The sequence below is a fragment of the Malus sylvestris genome, chromosome 3 (genome assembly GCF_916048215.2).
Source record: "Malus sylvestris chromosome 3, drMalSylv7.2, whole genome shotgun sequence".
Lineage (NCBI taxonomy): Eukaryota > Viridiplantae > Streptophyta > Magnoliopsida > Rosales > Rosaceae > Malus > Malus sylvestris.
The window spans coordinates 13,302,868-13,324,028 of record NC_062262.1 but is presented as its reverse complement, the minus strand read 5'-3'; the positions used below and the strand labels follow the sequence as shown (position 1 = coordinate 13,324,028).

The window sequence follows — 21,161 nt, the reverse complement described above, 5'->3', positions numbered from 1 at the left end:
AAGGATCCTTGATTCGTCACACCAAACGGCACTTTTATTTAGTTTGCAGAGGATTGGGAAATGGCTTTCTTGATAGCCTCGTCATACGTCCTATGGTGATAGGTGAGGGTTGATTCAAGCGAGTCCCAGATAGAGGTCTTTGGATTCTAACCTATCATAGATTGCCCTATTACGTTGTCAGGATGCCGTTAAGTCACATTGGTCAAGTAGATTAAAGACAAGGTAAATGAAAGATACGTACCAAGCTGCTTGTTGATAATAGTCATGTTAGGAATTCCCTTATCACTATCATCATATCCCACTCCATAGAATTCTTGAGAACTAACATCAATCGTGGGTGTCTCCAGTTTTGGTTTGCCACTTACATTCGCATGAACCTGTAATGTATAAAGAACCATCAATGCTTGTATCCATATCAATTTAATGAAATAGCGTTACTACAACTTAATTAGTAAAAAGAAGATGGTATCAAAGAGAATTCTTCACCTCAATCATCATTTCACCAAGCTGCCTAACGGTTACTTCATTGTTAGGGTTGCCTACATTGAAGATATGACCATTGGCTGTAGCAGGATTTTCCTGAGGAAAACAGTGTTAGAAGTTAAAGTAATGCATGCATAGCATAGAATCACATATATACAATGACAAGTGTACGTAAAGTTGATAGGCTTACCTGAAGAAGAGCTTGACATTGCTGCACTTGAACGACAGAAGATCTTCTACACTCAACAGCCAATAATCCAGCTAGAATAGGTTTCACTCAAAAGGGACAACGCTGTGAGTGTAGGGACCTCACTATATATATCCCTACTCCCTTAATATCAGGCCTATTAACTGATACCTTGGATATTCCAAACAGATTAGGAATTAAGGTGAGTATGAATGTATATTCAGTTAACTTACAAATGATTTACAAGTGCTCTTTATAGGAGCCAGACAACAATCAATCATTCATAGCTAATGGAAGCAATCATGAAAGGACAGCTAGTGGACTTAGACGGCTTAGTGGACAAGCATGTGAGTAGAAGATTAGACACAATCATGAATAGCTAATGGAAGCAATCATGAAAGGATAGCTAGTGGACTTAGACGGCTTAGTGGACAAGTAGGTGAGTAGAAGATTCCCTTTTACACCCCCGCAAGACGGTGGTCCCGTCAAAGACACCGATCTTGGATCGTAAAAATTGGAAGCGTGGACGAGGAAGGGCTTTTGTGAAGACGTCTGCAAGCTGATCCTGAGTAGAAACATGTGACACTTGAAGAAGCCCACGATTGACTCGATTCCGAACAAACTGAAAATCAAGTTCAATGTGCTTCATGCGAGAGTGAAGAACAGGATTGACACTATAAAAAGTTGCCCCAATATTGTTGCAGGAAATGGTTGGCTTATCCATTGAGAAGACACCAAGCTCATGGAGAAGGGATTGAAGCCAAGCTAGTTCAGCAGTAGTAGAGGCTATGGCACGGTATTCTGCTTCTGTGGATGATCGAGCGATAGAACGTTGTTTGCAAGAGCTCCAAGAGATTAAGTTGCCACCCAAATAAATGACATAACTCGTGGTAGACTTACGGTCATCACAATCACTAGCCCAGTCAGCGTCTGAGAAGGCATATAGAAGAGATGAGGCACTGCGACGGAAGAGAATGCCATTAAAAATAGTGCCTTTCAGATAGCGGAGGAGACGTTTCAAGGCCTGCCAATGAGACTCAGTTGGTCGATGCATATACTGTGAGAGTTTGTTGATGGTAAATGAGATGTCAGGGCGAGTGAGACTGAGGTATTGGAGACCTCCAACAAGTTGTTGAAATGTAGTAGCATCAGTGAGAGGAGAGCCATCAGAGAGAATCAAATTAGTAGAGGTAGCCATTGGTGTTGTCACATCCTTAGCACATCCATTTTAGCTTTAGCTAGAAGATCATGGATGTATTTATGTTGAGAAATAAACAAACCCGTGGTGGTGGGTATCACTTCAACCCTAAGGAAATAAAGAAGGTTCCTCAAATCTTTGACAGAAAAACGATTTGCCAAGGCTTGAATGAACGTAGAGATAAGCCTGGTATTATTTCCTGTAAGAACAAGATCATTAACATAAACTAGAAGGAAGATCACATCATTATCCTGACAAAAAATAAAGAGAAAGGTATCTAAGATGGCATTGACAAATCCTTGATTGAGCAAAAAAGGTGCTCAACTCCTTGTACCATGATCGGGGTTCCTTCTTGAGGCCATATAAAGCTTTGCGGAGTTTGCAGACATGTGTTGGAACAGTAGATTCACCGAACCTGGGGGGTTGCACCCTGTAAACATCCTCAAAGAGTGATCCATGCAAAAAAGCATTGTTCACGTCTAATTGACAAAGAGGCCAACCATGAGTGAGAGCCAAATGAAGAACAATACGGATGGTGGTGGGTTTGACAACTGGACTGAAGGTGTCTAAGAAATCCATGCCAGGATGTTGGTGAAAGCCTTTAGCAATAGGCGTGCTTTGTACCTATCAATGCTGCCATTAGAGTGTCTTTTGATGCGGAAGACCCATTTGCACCCGATAAGATTCTGTGAAGGTTGAGAAGGAACAAGCTCCCAAGTGCCATTGCGGATTAACGCATTGAACTCGTCGGACATGGCTGCACGCCAAAAAGGATCTTTGATAGCCTGAGAAACACATGTTGGTTCAATAGGAGAAGGAAGTGGGTGTTTAGTGGCAGTGCAAAGTTGTTTAGGTTTAAAGATATTGTTTTTGGCTCGAATGGTCATGGGGTGATGGTTGAAATTATTTGGTGGTGGTGGTGGGGGTAAGGGAGTGATAGATCTGGGTATGAGTGAAGGATTATTTTGTGAAAACATGTTCATTTGAATAACATCTATAGCATGCATTTAACAATTAAAAGGCGGAATCATGCTTGCATGCATTCAAAAACAATACATTACCCATGAAATTCAAAGCCTAGTAGATTGGTGAACCAAGACTCAACTCAAATCAAAGTGAGTTGAGAAATATATACCTTTGTAGATTCCTCTTTGCATAAGCAAAGGCTAATCACCCAAAGAGAGGGCCTTCATTCCTTGCATCTAAAATCTATGGATTTGGATGGAAGAATATGGTTCTCCAAGTTCCCAAAATTGAGAACCTCTAAGTCTCCACACCAAGGTTAGATTTAAGTAGAAATAAGTGACCTTGGAGGAGTGGGATTGCTAGATACACCCTCCAAGAGGGTCGGCCTCCTAGAGAGAAAAGGAGAGACATGTTATCTCCAATTTTCTCCAAAAGAACCCTTAATGAATTTTAGGCTATAAAGTTCTTTATATAGTCACTTCTTTAAATGACCTTGTTTGTACCATATTTGACCAATCCCGAAACTACTAAGCACCAGTCAACGTTATACCGTCAAGGACCCAGAAGAGCTTCCCTTCAACCAGGAGGCCAATCACAATGCGACACGTGTCGACATCAGAAGCCAATCACAGCGCGACACATGTCAACATCAGAAGCCAATCACAACACGACACGTGTCAATGTTAGAACAAAACTAGAAACTCTCTTATATAAATAGGGATCATTCTCCCACAATAATCTCTAATGTCATTTTGTACTAAACTATTCACTAGAACTCACAAAAGGAGAGCTTGAACCTATGTATTTGTGTAAACCCTTCACAATTAATGAGAACTCCTCTACTCCGTGGACGTAGCCAATCTGGGTGAACCATGTACATCTTGTGTTTGCTTCCCTGTCCCTATTCATTTATGTACTTATCTTCACTAGTGATCGAAGCAACCAAGCGAAGGTCACAAACCTGACACTTTCTGTTGTACCAAAGTCCTCGCTGATTTTGTGCATCAACATTTGGCGCCGTCTGTGGGAAACACACTTACTCCCACTCTCTTCAGCTTTGTCAAACTGGTTTCCACCGCTCGTACACTCTCTTTTGGCCAAGCATCTCTCTCCGACATGGGGAGCGAAAGAAGCCATAGCACACAGAATGACACCCCCCTTGGACCTAGTATGAAGCAACGAAAGCATGAGGGAAATAGAGTTACTCTTCAAGCTAAAGTCGATGAGCTAGAGGTTCAGAATAACAAGATAGCGATGAAGAATGAGGTCCTCCAGGAATAATATGAAAAACTTTTCGAGATTCTTCACGAGGCTAGGCATGCTCAAACACACAAGCTCGTCGCCCCTGTTGAGGTCAACAATCATCTGAATGCCCCCCAACAAGGAGGGTCACCGATATCCAACACGGACATCCCTGATAGAGATCGAGCTACACATCAATGTGATAATCAACATGAGACTTCTCTCAACCCAGCTGCTTCAACCCGAAGCAGAAGAAGTAGAGGAAAGCACCTCTTCACAGAGGGAGTGGAAGGATCAAAAGCCGTCTATCGCGATTGTCGAGACTTCTTAAAGCAACGTCGAGAGAATCTCATCCACATAAACTCGAAGATCAATGACCCAAGAGTTTCTGAAAGACTCGGTCCTCTTCCACGACCCAGGCCAGCGGCCAATCTAGGGAATGGGCAACAAGTCCCAGAAGAACATGAAGGTACAGGGGACTCGGAAATATTCCGACATACTCACTCTAGGAGTCAATGTGGCGAGTCCAAGGAAAAATCACGCTATCTTGATCAAACTTTCCTACTTACAAGAGGCGATGGGGACTTACGGAAGAAAACTTCAGTGGTGCACAACTCCACTCAGGACCCCCTTGTCCTACAGCTCCTAGAGGAAGTAAACAAGTTGAAGGCTGAACGTCAAGCCGAGATACCTGACTGGAACCAACCCAGGCCTGGCCCCCTCACAAGAAGGATCCTCAACACCCCCCTCCAAGCAAAGACAAAGCAGAAGCTTGGCTTACAACTCTATACTGGAAAGGAAGACCTGATTGAACACCTTAACCTCTTTGAGTCCACCATAGTATACCGGAGACACACCGACGAAGAACGGTGCCTTCTCTTCCCCTCTACCCTCTCTGGCAGAGCTTTAAACTGGTATTGCCGTCTTCCACCTGAGACAGTAGACTCGTTTGAAGAGTTGAGGAAGCTGTTTGTCTCTCAACACATCTTTCAGACCGATCGCTTGCATTCCGCAGATAACTTGTACACTATTCGCCAGAAGCCGGACGAGTCATTACGAAAGTATGCTGGCCGCTTCAGCCATGAGTATTCTCGTTGCGCTGAGGCAGATGACAAGACCGCCTTCAAGGCCTTCACGGCAGGCTTACGTGACTGTTTCTTTAAGTACATGATCAACGCCAACACTTGGAAGACTTACTCTGAGGTGATGGCACAAGCTTACAACCATGCCTCCGCCGAGGCAATGACATATCAAGGGAAACCCCCTACAGTCAACCCTTATCAGCAAGTAGGGAGTGGAGGCCAGATCTAACCGAATGAGAAGACCTCAACCTTCCAAACGGTAGCAGCACACCCCCCTGCCTCATTTAATGCTTCGCCAAGTCAGCAGACATATCAATCCTAGGGCAAAAGGAAAGATTTCCATCCTCACCAATCTCATTTTAATAAAAAGAATAAGGGGTACTATCTCGATAACTCAGGATATCATCACAATAACGCCCGTCCTCAGGCAGTCAATGCAGTGGGCCAATCACATGTTAAGACAGGCCCTACCCTGAGGTATGAGACATATACACCTTTGAACGCTACATGCGCGGCCATCTACCCCAGTATAGCTCATCTGATACCAAAGCCAAAGCCAAGACAGCCAGATTACAAGTCCACGAAAAACATGGGCATGTTTTGCTGCTACCACGAGTATAATGGCCATGATGGCGAGAAGTGCGTCATCCTCCGTGATCATATTGAAGCTTTGGCACGTGAAGGAAAAATTGATCAGTTCCTCCTTCACCCTCTAAGGGATAACCGTAACCAACGCCAGGTGAATGTGATATATTCTATAAGCGGCGGCACACCTATGTCTGAATCTTCCAATAGGGCCATGAAAAACAATGAACGATCTTTGAGACCTGGCCATCAAGTGTTTCACGTGGAAGACATCAGGGGAGGCAAGTATCAAAAGCCTAACTGGGATCCAATATGTTTCTACCCTGAGGAAGAAAGAGGTATCATCTACCCTCACAACGACCCGCTGATCGTGGAGGCTCACATAGAAAATTTTGATGTGAAACGAATCCTGATAGACACAGGTGCTTCAGTCAATATCATGTTTGCTGAAGCTTTCAAGGCACTTAATGTAGTTGAACACTTGCTCGATCGCTCGATTTCTCCTCTGATAAGCTTCTCTGGCGATATCGTGCAACCTTTAGGGAGTATACACTTACCCCTCACCATTGGTACAGGCCCCTACACAGCTACTATTACCACTAACTTCCTAGTGGTCAATTGCCCGACGGCATACAATGTCATCTTTGGGTGCACATGCATCAATGATTTCAAGGCCATGGTATCCACACATATGTTGTTGATGAAGTTTCCAACCCCTTTCGGCAATGGATACATCAGGGGAGATCAACTTAGTGCTCGATCATGTTAGAACACTTCAGTTAAGCAACAACACCTGCCTGTCCCCAAGGAGACCCTCTCTATACATAACCAAGTAGTAAAGACCAGTCCAAATGAAGCCAACTCGGATCTTCATAATGGCAACAGTCAACCCGATGACCCTCGAGATGACTCCTTCACCCAGCAAGCACAACCCGCTGAAGAGTTAGAGAATGTCTCTATCTCCAAAGACCATCCAGATCGCATGGTGAAGATTGGCACCACTTTGTCACCACCCCTTCAGTTGTCGCTGATCTCATTTTTGCAAGAGAACGCCGAGGTCTTCGCTTGGTTATATAAAGATATGCCGGGCATCTCTCCCAATATCATCTGTCACCACTTGAGTATTGATCCCAAGACCAAACCAGTAAAACAGAAGCGAAGATCTTATGATGTTGAACGATACGAGGCGATGAAAGCAGAAGTTGAAAAACTCAAGGACATAGGCTTCGTCCGTGAAGTCAATTACCCAACATGGGTAGCAAATGTTGTCCTTGTTAAGAAAAATCCGACCAAGGATAGTCTCCTGCTTCAAAAGGTCTTGTGGAGAATGTGTGTTGACTACACCGACCTAAACAAAGGATGCCCAAAGGATAGTTTCCCCTTTCCTCTCATTGATAGACTTATAGACTCTACGGCAGGGTGTGAGCTCTTGAGCTTCATGGACGCTTATTCAGGATACAACCAAATCCTCATGAACGCCTCAGACCAAGAACACACAGCCTTCACTACTGACAGGGGACTATATTGCTACAAAGTTATGCCCTTCGGTCTAAAGAATGCAGGAGCAACTTATCAGAGACTGGTCAATTCAATGTTCGCCAAACAGATTGGGAAGAGCATGGAAGTTTACGTTGATGATATGTTAGTCAAGAGCAAACATGCTGACCAACACATCACCAACCTATCTGAAACTTTCACCATTCTAAAGAGGTATCGAATGAGGTTGAACCCCAACAAATGTGCCTTCGGCGTGGGCTCTGGCAAATTTTTAGGCTTCATGATTAGCCAACGAGGCATTGAAGCTAACCTCGAAAAGATCAAAGCAATCCTCGACATGAAAGAGCCAGTAACTTCAAAAGACATCCAAAGCCTTACTGGCAAGGTGGCAGCCTTAACCAGATTCATCTCTAAGGCCATAGACAGATGTGCTCATTTATTCAAAGCACTCAAGGGAAATAAGAAGTACATTACATGGACGGAGGAATGTGCCAAGGCATTCAGGAACCTCAAAGAGTACATGAGTAAAGCCCCTCTGCTCTCCAAACCAGAAGTTGGTGACACTCTCATTATCTATCTATTGGTTTTGGCTTCAGCAGTCAGTTCTGTTCTTATTCGAAATGACAGTGGTGTCGAACGGCTCGTCTACTTGCTAGCAAGGCCCTACAAGATGCGGAGACACGATACTCCAACATTGAGAAATTAGCTCTAGCATTGGTCATGTCTGCTCGAAAACTTCGCCCTTATTTCCAAGCACATGCCATCATTGTGCTTACTAATCACCCTCTTCGACAGATACTCCAGAGCCTTGACACGTCTGGGTGAATGATCAAATGGGTGATAGCATTGGGTGAGTTTGACATCTCCTACCAACCAAAACCAGCCGAAAAAGGTCAAGCAGTAGCAGATTTCATCGCCGACTTCACATATCCTGTTGATATTGCTTCTACACCTGAAGCAGTAGCTTCATTACCATCGGAAGCTCAGAACATAGAACCAACAACCCCAGCATGGAGTCTGTATGTTGATGGCTCATCCAACCAACAGGGCTGCGGAGTAGGATTAGTCCTCACTACCCCCGATAAAGTGGCGATAGAATACGCTATTCGTTTCAAATTCAAGGCATCAAACAACGAGGCCGAATACGAAACCCTTCTAGCAGGCTTATGTTTGGCCAAGCATCTTGGGGTTAAACGAATTGATATCTTCAGTGACTCCCAATTAGTGGTCAACCAAGTCACAAACAACTTTGATGCTAAGGATAGCTCCATGGCAGCATATCTTGCGCAAACGGGACTTTTGCTCAAGCACTTCCACTACCAGATCACCCAAGTTCCTCGAGCGGCAAACAGTCATGCAGACGCTTTGGCTCGCCTCGCCTCGGCAGTGGAAGACAAGATTGGGAGAAAAATTCATGTCGAATTGTTGGCAGTACCAAGCACCATGGTCACAGAAGTGTGCAATTTACAACAAGGAGATAGTTGGATCACCCCAATTTATAAATTCCTTGCTCATGGCACCCTCCCAATTGACAAAGTCCAAGCTAAGCAGATTCGATACAAGTCTGCCCGCTACCTGATCATTAACGACCAACTCTACAAGCGCGGTTTTACCCTACCATACCTAAGATGCCTTACACCTGCGGAGGCGGAAATTGTCCTTCGGGAAATACATGAAGGAGTCTGCGGAGATCATGCTGGGTCTCGATCCTTAGCACACAAGACTTTTCACCAAGGATACTATTGGCCAACACTCCACCAAGATGCCATCAGAATATCTCGCTCATGTGATAAGTGTCAACGCTACGCAACTATCCCTCACTCCCCTCCCGAGCCGCTCACTCCTATAATCAGCCCTTGGCCCTTCGCCCAATGGGGACTTGATTTGATCGGCCCAATGCCTGCAGGGAAGGGCAAGGTCCGCTATGCAATCGTTGCAGTTGACTACTTCACAAAGTGGGCTGAAGTATAACCCTTGGCAACCATTACTGAGGGAAAAATAGAAGACTTCGTATGGAAGAACATCCTCTGTAGATTCGGCATTCCCAATGCGATAGTCACGGACAATGGGTGGCAGTTCGACAACAAGAAGTTCAAGATGTTCTGCTCTAAGTTTAACATCAACTTATGTTTTGCCTCTCCAGCCCATCCCCAGTCTAATGGACAAGTCGAGGCCGTTAACAAAATAATCAAGCGCACTCTGAAAACTAGCTTGGACAAAGCTAAAGGTTGTTGGCCAGAATTCGTACCCCAAGTTCTTTGGTCATACCGCACTTCATATCGGACTTCCACAGGAGAAACTCCATTCTCACTTGCTTTTGGTACAGAAGCAGTTGTCCCGGTTGAGCTTGAGCAAGCAACATACCGAATCCAGAATTACATGCAGAGTGAGAATGACAAACAACTCACCCTCAACCTGGATTTAGTCGAGGAACACAGAAATCAGGCTCACCTGAGGAATGTCACCTACAAGCAGCGCATTTCCAACTACTACGACTCAAGGGTCAAACCTCGCTCTATCAAAGTGGGAGACTGGGTACTGAAGAAAAGATTACTCTGTGATAGGGTCCTGAGTGAAGGAACACTCAGTCCTAACTGGGAAGGACCGTTCGAGGTCGTCGGCATCAGCCGCCCTGGCTCCTACAAGCTCAGAAACTCTGACGGCAAGACCCTTGGCTATCCATGGAATGCTGACCACTTGAAGTACTATTACAAATAGACTCACATTGTACAAGTGTTAAGCTACAGCCGTTCGGCATCCTCTGTAACAAAGATCATTTGGTATGAATTCAATAAAGAGGTGATTTAGCCAACTCGGCCCTAAACTCTTTTACATTCTGAGCAATGAAACACTCAAGTGTTGAAGCTTCAACGAAAATGTTTCCAATACAAAACAAAATCTAAGTATGTGTCAACAAGACTATACAAAGGATCTACATCATACATTCCAACACATTCATACATAAACATCATACATTCCAATACATTCATACATAAACATCATACATTCCAACACATTCATACATAAACATCATACATTCCAACACATCCATACATAAGCCAACTGTGCTTCGAAAGGGTTCAACACACTTTGTGTCATTCGACATTTGCCACAATGTGCCTCGACACCTTGCCCTTATTCTCACCAACTAGGTGATGAAGGAACTCACCTTCGTGCCACCAACTAGGTGATGAAATGTACAACCCGTACTCTAATATTATTTGGAAACTTGCCACCCTTATCACCAATCAGGTGAAGAATGAACTCATCTTCATGCCACCAACCAGGTGATGAAATGTACAACGCATACTCTCCTTCATGCCACCAACCAGGTGATGACATGTACAACGCGTACTCTCCTTCATGTCACCAACCAGATGATGAAATGTGATGAAAGGTGATTAAGGAATTCACATTCGTACCACCAACCAAGTGATGAAAGCAACCCACCATTCATTCCACTAACCAGAAGACGAGTGGTACAACTTGTACATGTGAACTCCTAGCATTCACAAATAATCAAAAACCCTCAAGCTTTACAACTTAACTAGGGGAGCACTTATGCCTAACAAGAGCTATAGTCACCAACAAAGTCTTATTGCAAGCCAATAATGGCTTCAGTGCATGGTATATGAAGATCAAGCTCTTCAGCCCTCTTGCATCTGCTTCAGACATTTCTCATCTGTAACAATGCAAACACTACAACTCATAGAAAGCTTCACACGCTCTTGATCAAGACTGTTCGAAGCAAATTCAATTTATATGGTTCATCCAAACCTTCGACTACTACAAGATGTGGCTTGCATCACAATCTCTCGCTCAACAGTGTGGAAGCAAAATTTGTATACGTTGTCTCTCCCACATTTTCAAATTTCTAGTTTTCCCAAAAAAAAAAAAAAAAAAAAAAAAAAAAAAAAAAAAAAAGGGAAATTGGAAATTGGGACATGCAACAAAGCTTCATCAATGGAGGACAAATATCAATCTCAAAAGCTTCGCACTATCTTCATCAAGATAGTGTGAAGCAAAATCAATTTATGGTGCCAACAAAAGCTTCATCAATGGAGGACAAATATCAATCTCAAAAGCTTCGCACTATCTTCATCAAGATAGTGTGAAGCAAGATCAATTTATGGTGCCAACAAAAGCTTCACCTATAAAGCTTCAACCCCAAAGCTTCACCTATAAAGCTTCAACACCAAAGCTTCACCTATAAAGCTTTAACACCAAAGCTTCACCTATCAAGCTTCAACCCCAAAGCTTCACCTACAATACAAAATTTCAACACCAAAACATATAAAAGCTTCACACACTCTTCATCAAGATAGTGTTAAGCAAAATCAATTTATGGTGCCCAACAAAGCTTCAACCTCAAAGCTTCACCTACAAAGCTTCAACACCAAAGCTTCACCTACAAAGCTTTAAAATATATTATTTTTAATTTTTATTTTTTGGGAAATTCGAAAATTCAAAAATCCAGAAATTTGAAAATTCAAAAAAAAAAAAAAAAAATTGCCTAGGCCTCCTCTTCTTTGGGCCTAACAACTTTCATAACAAATATATATGAAGAAGGAGTTTTGGGCTACCACTTAGAAAGGAAATGCCTCATTCGTCAACTCCCTCGACCAGAGACTTGGGGGACTCCCACCATATGCTACTGCACCTTGATACTCGGAAGTCTCACAACCACTCAGTAAATTTGATTTTTTAAGTCTCCAACTGAGAAGTTTTCCTCACTCGGGAAATTAAGGGAACACTACCTCAAACTACATGCTTCACTCACAAAGCTTCAACAATACAAGTTTCAATAAAAGAAAAAAAATTCAAAGAACTTTCTGAAGAAGGCTTTGGTGTATTTAACACAATATGTTGAAATGAAGCAAAGCTTATTTATTAATATTTCCGATAAGCCACAAATATGTACATATACATGAGTCAAAATAAACAAACAAAAGGGAGCCTTCACAAAGGTTGCTTAGGGGAAGTCTCAGCAGTCGGTAGAGCCCCAGAAAGAGAAAGCACCGGAGGGTGGTTATCCGGAGCCTCAGTACTAGACAGAACCCCAGAAGGAGGAGGCATTGGAGGTTGATCATTTGGAACTTCATTATGCGATACAGTCCCAGAAGACGAAGGCAATAAATGCCTTTGGAACAAACCCACAAACCTTTTATGATCAAGTAAAGCCTGACCATCAGATTCCTGCATCTGGTCAAGTTTCATCTTCATGTTTGTAGCATAGTCATGCGCGAGCCTGTGCAATTGTTTATTCTCATGCTTGAGCCCTCTAATCTCCGGTTTGAGACTTATCACTTCAGCAGCCAATGATTCAACTTGGCGGGTTCTAACAAATAGGCGTTGGGCCATATTAGACACAGAACCTGCACACTGAACACTAAGAGCCAGAGAATCCTTAACAGCCAACTCATCAGACCGTTTGGAAAATAGTCTGTTATCTCTGGGAGTGAGAAGGTTACTGGCCACCACCGCATCGGTCATATCATTCTTCATCACAGAATCCCCAACGGTAAGAGGACCAGTAAAGGATATGAAGGATGGGCGCCATATGTTGTCTGGAGAAGGCGTGGCTGCCTCTTCTCCAAGGTTCATGTCAAAACGACGGTCAGAGGGGCCAGACATTTTCAAAGGTGTTGAAGAGAGAAGAGGTCAGACAAATCAATATCTTAGAAGTGCAAGAAGGGAGCTTCTACTGGTGGAGATTCAAGTGTGCTGTGGAACTTAATGCCAGCCTCTATAAAAATCTGCACTCGACGGAGCTTCAAAAATCGAAGAGGCGTTTGCTTTCTCAAAAGCTGGGCTGCTCAGAGACCACGAGGGCCGGTCTCAAAAATCGAAGAGGCGCTTCCTTTCTCAAAAGCTGGGCTACTCAGAGACCACGAGGGTCGATCTCAGAAATCGAAGAAGCACCTGCTTTTTCAGCCTCGTCAGCACCTGTCACATGCACACTCAGCTTTGCGGAAATTACGGGAAATCTGTCGAAGATTTCTGGTGAAGTAGAAAGCACGCGAATCTTGCTGTTCAATCACCATTCTCCACACACACCATCAACTCCCCGGGTACCACATATAACTTTGCCAAAGATCTCTGACAAAGTTTAGGCGCGAGAATTTCGAAGTTCCAACTACCCTACTATTACCCACAAGGGTAAAGGAACATCACCACTGCTTGACAACTGGAAAGTCCCTATGTGTGTCGACCTCCGTGTTCTGTGGCAAGACAGGCTGGCAAGAACGTCCAACCTTTACTCACATTCGAGAAAAGACTCCCAACATAATTACTTTCTCAAAAATCGAAGTGGCACCGCTTTCTAAATCTCGAGAGCCAGATCCCCGACGAGATTGCTTGTTCAAAAACCGAAGAGGCACAGCTCTCAGAACTTCGAGAGCCAGATTTCCCTAGATAAAGCTTGTCTGTAATCTTCACATGCAACATCAGCTTTCCAGATACCACATACCATTTTTTCAAAGTGCTCTGACAAAGTTAAAACACGTGAAGCTGGCAGCTCCCACTACATTGCTGTGACCAAGAAGGGTAAATGAATAGCATTATTACTTGTTATTGGGAAATCCCTATATACATCGACCTCCCTCCTCAACGGACAGGCAAACCTGTAAAAATGCTCAACCCTTTCTCGCATTCGAGAATGCACCCTCAACATAACCTCTCGAAATACTCAGCTTTATTTTCCCTCGATAATACCTCAGCAAATAAGCTACACCAAGAACAAGAGTATCTCATATCATCAGGGTCGAAAGCAAGAGTATCCCATATCATGCTTTCTCCCTGTCCTTGTCTTCGTCCTTGTCCACACCTGTAGGACAAAGAGAAAGAGAGCAGTCAGTCGGAACCTGAAATCAAACCTCCAATCTGGAACTGACTGCCTGAGACCTTTGCCTGGTTGCTTACTTAGCATTGCTCTCGAGAACTCATCCTCAACTGCTGTCAAGGTCATGAATTCCACCGGCAAATACCTCATGACAATTGATCAGATATTGGCTCTTTACACTGAAGCTGCCAAGCGTGGATGAGTCACTATGAAGGAATGTTCTGAATGACCATTTAAATGCAAAGGTTGCACACCACTTCTGCCATGCAAAATATTGAAGCAGAAGGTTCAACGGTGAGCTGAAACAGATCACTACAGCACGACACCTTTCCATACCACATTCACTATTCCGTCAACAGCAAAAGTATCCCATATCATCAAGGTCGAACGTACTCTAGATTTGATGGACTTGTTTTGACCCTCAAATTCTTAAGTCGGCCTTATACTCTGAAGGGAACCAGAAAACCCTCCAGCATAGTTCAAGAATAAGCCTGTGGAAAGTTACTTCTTCAAAAGCAAAAGTATCTCATATCATCTCTTCTCCATTTGCTTCTCCTTATCCTGGCAGCTGAATGAGAGACAAGGAGAAGGAGAACAATCAACCGGAAGCCGAAGTCGAACCTCTGATCCTGGGTTGCTTGCTTGGAAGTTTGACTGTTTACCTTGTCTGTCACCTCTTTCGGCAGATCTCCTTGCTCGGCGACTTGGGGGACTCCTACTATAAGGTTTGTATTGCACTTGACCAAGCTCGAAACTACAAGTAAGCTTTAAGTGAAATTGATACATTACCTTGTGCATCTTCATCGGTTAAAGATACCACCCATGGATGGAGGAAAAGTACTTCCAGAGAAGATGCCACATCTACATATGAGACAGATAAGGCACGTGAAAATGATACCACACTTCGGTACTTAAAAGTTTCGTGATTACTCAATGGCTTGGATCTTGCAAATCCCCAACCGATAAGCTTCCCTCACTCGGGAACTTAGGGGAGCACTGTTTGTACTATACTTGACCAATCTCGAAACTACTGAGCACCAGTCAACGTTATACCGTCAAGGACCCAGAAGAGCTTCCCTTCAACCAGAAGGCCAATCACAATGCAACACGTGTCGACATCAGAAGCCAATCACAGCGCGACACATGTCAACATCAGAAGCCAATCACAACACGACACGTGTCAATGTTAGAACAAAACTAGAAACTCTCTTATATAAATAGGGATCATTCTCCCACAATAATCTCTAATGTCATTTTGTAATAAACTATTCACTAGAACTCACAAAATGAGAGCTTGAACCTATGTATTTGTGAAAACCCTTCACAATTAATGAGAACTCCTCTACTCCGTGGACGTAGCCAATCTGGGTGAACCACGTACATCTTATGTTTGCTTCCCTGTCCCTATTCATTTACATACTTATCTTCACTAGTGATCGAAGCAACCAAGCGAAGGTCACAAACCTGACACTTTCTGTTATACCAAAGTCCTCGCTGATTTTGTGCATCAACAGACCTAAAGAAAAACCAAAAAACCTTAATTCAACACACATGGCCGGCCACATAAGGGATTTGGGCTTTTGGGCCTCTGTGAATCTTTATTCATTAAATTGTCATACAACTTAAGTCAATGGGCTTGACGTTCGAAGCCCATTGGGCCTTAAGGTCCAAAACTATCCCAAGGTCTTTAACGAACTTATTCGTTTAATTAATTAACATATTAATTAATCTTTGCCATAAACAATTAAACCATTTAATTATTCTTACTCATCTCCATTGTTTCTTCAATCTCCACCTTACACGGTGTACGATCCATTAGGTTCCTTTTAGCGAGGCAGTGGGCGATTAGAACTCTTTCAAATCGATTGTGAATTGAAACTTACTTTCAATTCTCCCTTTAGTGTTTATACACGTTTAGGGCTTCCACAAACCAAGAGTGACACCTAGCAGCATATCATGGTTACCCAAGCTAATCAGAAGAGGTAGAGAACCTATTCAGTTTAGGATTACAAATGCAATACGGTCTTTCTCTAATACAATACTCTTGACCACATTGTTTGGTTTGATAGTTTATTCATGTCTACTATCCAATGTGATTCGTGTGCTTATATGATTACCTTGAATGTGATTTGGAACGACTTTTCTAAATCTTATTCATACTCTGGCCAGAGATTCTAAATCATATCATAGAGTATTCTCCCCCAAACGGTTTGAAGGTTAGAGATCCCTTGTTGCGCATTCACTTGCCTCCATAGCTAAGTGGCTTAACCCCAACGATGCCGTGGACACCGGCGGATGGGGTGACTTTGACATAATCAAAGATCAAGGACTTAACCACAAGACAAACGTGATGCCTCAGGTCAAAGGACTACTTTGCATTATCCCAACCATGAGTTCTCATGTGACATGAATATGAGAACTCTTCGTTGATCGTGTTCAGTGAACTCATTCTCTATTGAGCACCTACGTACTTGTCTTGATGTCACACACACCAATGACTCGAGACTAGTCACTCTCCCTGAGAGAATACACAGCACGTACTGATCTTAACGGACTGTCAATACCTAATCGGCAATCCTATGATCAGGAACGTTTAGGATGTGTCTACGAAAGAATGGTCTCATGAATCTAACTTCTTTAGATCGCATTCTCCCAATCACATATTCCTTGGACTTATCGTTTAAGCATATAACATTTATATGAGACAGCTCAAACAATAATCTTTGCCCTTGATATTAAACTAGATTAGTTTAACATGTGAAATGTCCGTAAAGTATCATCATATGATTGGTTTTAGGGCACATTTCCAACAATGAGATGATGTGGTGATGGGAGGTGAGCAGTCGCAGATGGTGATGGTGTAAGGGAGAGACACAACTCCGAGACCTCCGAAGACGTATGAGTGGCAGCATGCTGAGAAGATGAAGTGTGTGATGGAACCGGTGGTACCTCGGCAATGTGAGCAAGAATGGAGATAGCTGCTGAACTGATAGCAGACCATGTAGTGAAGTCGGGGGAAGGAACTGGAGGGACGACGGAGTCACGAAAAGAAAAAGGAAAAGTGTTTTCATCAAATTGAACGTGATGAGAAACAAACATACGACGGGAAAGGAGATCAAGACATAGATAAGCACTTTGACTAGAGGAGTAACCAAGAAAGAGACATAGACGAGATCGAGGAAGAAGCTTGTTAGAATTGTAGGGTCTTAACCAAGGAAAACATAAGCAACCAAACACACGAAGCTTAATATAGTTAGGAAGATCACCAAAGAGAGCTTTGTATAGAGAGATATTATTGAGAACATGAGTGGGCATCCTATTAATAAGATACACAACAATTTTGAAAGCATATGACAAATAAGTTAAGGGTAAGGATGCTTGGTGGAGAAGTGTTAACCCTGTTTCGACAACATGGCAATGGCGGCGTTCAGTAACACCATTGTTTTCGGGAGTGTGTGGAGGAGTGGTGAGGTGAGTGATGCCATTTGTGGAAAGAAAATGCTTGAGTTTAACATACTATCCCCTTCTGTCAGAGTAAAAGGTCATTATTTTGGTGTGGAAGTAGTTTTTTACAAGAGTTTTAAAGGTTGTGAAGATTGAGAAAACATCAGATTTGTGTTTCATGGGATAAAACCAAATGTATTTTGTGAAATGATCTACAAAGATAACATAGTATGAAAAACCATTAGTAGATAAACAGGGAGCAGGACCCCATACATCACTATAAATTAGTTCAAGGGGACGCTTACTAACAAGCGTAGAATGACCAAACGGGAGCTTGTGGCTCTTATTGCAATGACAAGAAATGCAAACAAAAAGAGTTGAAGACATAGGAATGGAGGAGGTACGCTGGATTTAAAGAAAGGTTCGATGGTTGGGGTGACCGAGCCAACGGTGCCACACATTGGAGGAGTCCATCACACTACTCATAACTTGTTTTTTAGGCATCAAGCACGGCCACCCATATGTATCGTCCTTATTCGGGCCTCGAAGAAGTGCCGCTCCCGTGTTGAGATCCTTGACAAGAAAGAAATCAGGAAAAAATTCAATAAAGGTTGCATTTTGTCTATTAAATTTGGCAATGGAAATAATATTACGAGAAATGGAAAGAACACACAAGACATCATTTAAGTGAAATGGGGTGGTAGAGGAAGAAGAGAGTGATGTGGAACCAACATGTGTAATACTCAAACCTGTTCCATTACCAATAATAATCTGATCAGGACCATCATAGGTAGTGGAGTCCGGGATGTTCCTGGAGTCAGAGGTGACATGGTGAGAGGCACCCGAGTCGAGCAGCCAAAGAGATGATGTTGAGAAGCAGATAGTGGTGTGGTTGACCATAGGTGGAGCGGAAGAAAGTTGAGGGCAACGTTTTGCACTATGCCCTTGAGTACCACACCATTGACAAAAACCACGATACCCCATACCGGAACGACGATTATTGGAGTTGTGGTTGTTAGCACGGTGAGAGTTGTAGGTGGTATTCGTTGGACGTTGTTGGGAGGACCTGAAGTCATGCTGGGAGCTTGAGCAACAAGGGAAGTCATAGGAGTAACAGCAGCTGGTGGTGCATCCTGTTGGAGGAAAGTTTCATGTTCAATGAGTTTGTCATACAGATTCTCAAAGGAGATGGAGGTATCGCTAGCCCGAACAATGGCATCTATTTCTTTGAAGGCAGGTCCAACACCATTGAGGACATGTAGAACAACATCATCGTCGGATAGTGGAGAATCAATGATGGCAAGCTCATCGATGATAACTTTGATAGCTTGTAGAAAAACTGACACAGGTTGTGTATCACGACGCATGAGCGTAAGACGCTCTTTGAGGTTGAGAACCCCGCGTGTTTTGTTGGCGTAGAGCTTGGTGAGCTTGTCCCAAGCCTTCTTGGAGGTTTTAGAGGAGGAAATGAGAGATATAATCTGTTCAAAGACAGAAGCTAAGATAGCATGTAGTAGGAGCTGATCTTGACGAATCCAGAAAGTGTAGGACACGGCAAAGGAGGCAGCAGGACATGGTTTTGATCCATCAATGTAACCTATCAGGTCATATCCAAGAAGCAGGGCATTGAATTGAGCTTGCCAGGAAGGAAAGTTGGTGGGTGTGAGTTTTAGAGGTAACTGAGCAGCAGCGTTAATGGTGACAGGGGTGGGCAAGGGGAGTGAGTTGGTGGATTCAGCCATGAGGATCGGAAAAAAAAAATGCTCGATGGAGCTTTGTTGCTCTTGATACCAAATTAAGGTGAGTATGAATGTATATTCAGTTAACTTACAAATGATTTACAAGTGCTCTTTATAGGAGCCAAACAACAATTAATCATTCATAGCTAATGGAAGCAATCATGGAAGGACAGCTAGTGGACTTAGACGGCTTAGTCGACAAGCAGGTGAGTAGAAGATTCCCTTTTATTAGGGTTTTGGTGTAGTCCTTGTAGGTATTGAACTCTTGTCAAGTCTTGATAAGGTTACTGAATATAATTGCATGTTATTAGGACTCTTAATCTTAGCCAAGTAGAATCGAAATTTCCTCAACATAATAACTCATACACTGAGTTATCAGTTTGTCGAGAACAAGAACTCATTCTCCTTGACACTCACATCTTACAAACAGGTCACTGAGCAACAACTTTTGCATGCTAAATATTAATTTGATCAAAAGAGATTTGTAATTTCACTTACGATCATCAACATAACAGCTTTAATAACATCCTTTATGTAGACAAAAGTTCTCTGAGATTGGCCGCCATCTACAAGCTTGAGAGGCTCACGGCGAAGGAGATTCTGTAATAGAAGAAAGCAGAGCACGATCACAACACAAATATTGAAATACCAAATAAATATGGAATGCTACAACCATTATTTGACATACATTACTAAAGCATGCAAGAACTCTTGGAACACCCTCACTTGGGTCGTCGATGCCAGGAATGAAATCCATCCTAGGTCCAATCCAGTTAAAGGGTTTCACAATGGTAAATTCAAGACCATTTTCCGCACCCTCAGCTATAAATGAGAAGAAACTGGGTCAGAATTAGAAACCTATATTACAAATGCCAATTTATGAATCACTACGTAAACGTAGAACAAAGAGATGACTAACCATAGATCCGCCTTTCAATCAATTGCTTTGCACATGCATAGGACCATCTCTGCTTCTCAATAGATCCAAAAATGCTAGGGGATTCACCTTCTTTAAGCAAATAATAAGCAGGATCCTATGAAAACATAGCACGCAAGAAGTAAGGTTTCCCGTTACCAAAATCAACAAACTTCATTGCAACTTATTGCATTGATCAGTGACTCAATCTGAAGAAATCACATTACACAATGAAAACATAGAAATGCCACGTATCCGAAGAAAAACTTATGAGATAAACGGAAGAGAAGTTTATGGTTAAAACTGTTAAATAATGTTCCGGATCAACAATTTACATAGTCTAATTAGTATTAGATCCCATACTAAGCAGCCTATGGTCAGGGACCATCTTGGAAGAACTCATTTTTCTCTTTGCCATCTTTTTACCTTGAGGCCTTAGGGGTCCATCTCGGCTCCGACACTGCTTCAGGCGTCCATTCCCGCTCTTCAAATGTGTCGCATTCCTGTTGGTATGGGTCTACTTCTGGCGAACTCTATAGAGGGATGTCGTGCATGACAACTTCTAGACCGATTTGCACAAGTTTGTATATGGAACAATCTTTGACAACATTCCAACATTCCCATATGTTGAATGATTTATTTTTTTTTTTTCGTTCGCATTTTACCAAGCTTGTGCTTGAAGTGTCTATAAAAAGTGGGATTAGACAATATTATAAAATGCGGGGTGTAATACAAATAAATAAATAAAAATATTGTCACCTGACCCACTAAACTTCTGCCACTACTCATATTAGTGGCAGCATGAGAAAGGGCGTTTTTTCCAACAAGTAAGCAATTTGTTGAGTTTTTTTTCCAACGACCTTGAAGACCTTGATTACTTCTTGCGTCTTTTCCAAGCCTCTTGCAAAACCTTATAGTATTTCTACTCCAAAGTTCTCGCAACTGCATCTCATTACCCGTAATCGGGTCATGAGTAATTTG

General features: G+C 42.8%; 1 pseudogene; it reads right to left on the bottom strand.

Annotated features, from left to right (window-relative positions):
• Positions 1 to 468: 468 nt before the first annotated feature.
• Positions 469 to 20,358, bottom strand: LOC126616993 (UDP-D-apiose/UDP-D-xylose synthase 1-like; annotated as a pseudogene).
• Positions 20,359 to 21,161: the final 803 nt, after the last annotated feature.